Source organism: Arachis hypogaea, chromosome 11 (assembly GCF_003086295.3).
Source record: "Arachis hypogaea cultivar Tifrunner chromosome 11, arahy.Tifrunner.gnm2.J5K5, whole genome shotgun sequence".
Classification (NCBI taxonomy): domain Eukaryota; kingdom Viridiplantae; phylum Streptophyta; class Magnoliopsida; order Fabales; family Fabaceae; genus Arachis; species Arachis hypogaea.
The window spans coordinates 85318467-85319080 of NC_092046.1; the positions used below are offsets into that span (position 1 = coordinate 85318467).

Genomic DNA, 614 nt, shown 5'->3' on the forward strand with positions numbered 1-614 from the left:
GGAGGACCCAAACCAACATCTCACAACATTCTTGAGGATTTGTGACACTGTAAAGTCCAATGGTGTACACCCTGATACCTACAAGATACTTTTGTTCCCTTTCTCACTCAGAGATAAGGTAGCAAAGTGGTTGGAAGCATTTTCCAAGGAGAGCCTAACAACTTGGGATGAGGTTGTAAACAAATTTCTGGCAAGATTCTACCCTCCACAGAAAGTCAATAGTTGAGAGCTGAGGTGCAGACCTTCAAACAGCAAGATGGTGAAACACTTTATGAGGCCTGGGAGAGGTTCAAAGATTTGACAAGAAAATGCCCTCCGCACATGTTCAACGAATGGGTTCAACTCCACATTTTCTATGAAGGGTTATCATATGAAACAAGGAAAGCTGTGGACCATTCTTCAGGAGGTTCACTCAACAAGAAGAAAATTATTGAAGAAGCCATAGATGTTATAGAGAATGTAGCTGAAAATGAGTACTTCTATGCTTCAGAAAGGACTCAAAAGAAAGGAGTGCTGGAGCTAAATTCTATGGATGCCTTGTTAGCACAAAACAAGATGATTGCAACACAACTAGCAGCCTTAACAAAGAGGATGGAAACTGGCCAAGTCTCAGC

At 41.7% G+C, this 614-nt stretch overlaps 1 non-coding gene across 1 annotated transcript; it reads right to left on the minus strand.

The window, feature by feature from the left end:
- Nucleotides 1-218: 218 nt before the first annotated feature.
- LOC112724688 (small nucleolar RNA R71) lies at nt 219-326 on the minus strand. The gene has a single exon (XR_003163839.1). It is a non-coding gene; the product is annotated as a small nucleolar RNA R71 (small nucleolar RNA).
- Between the last annotated feature and the right edge of the window lie 288 nt (nt 327-614).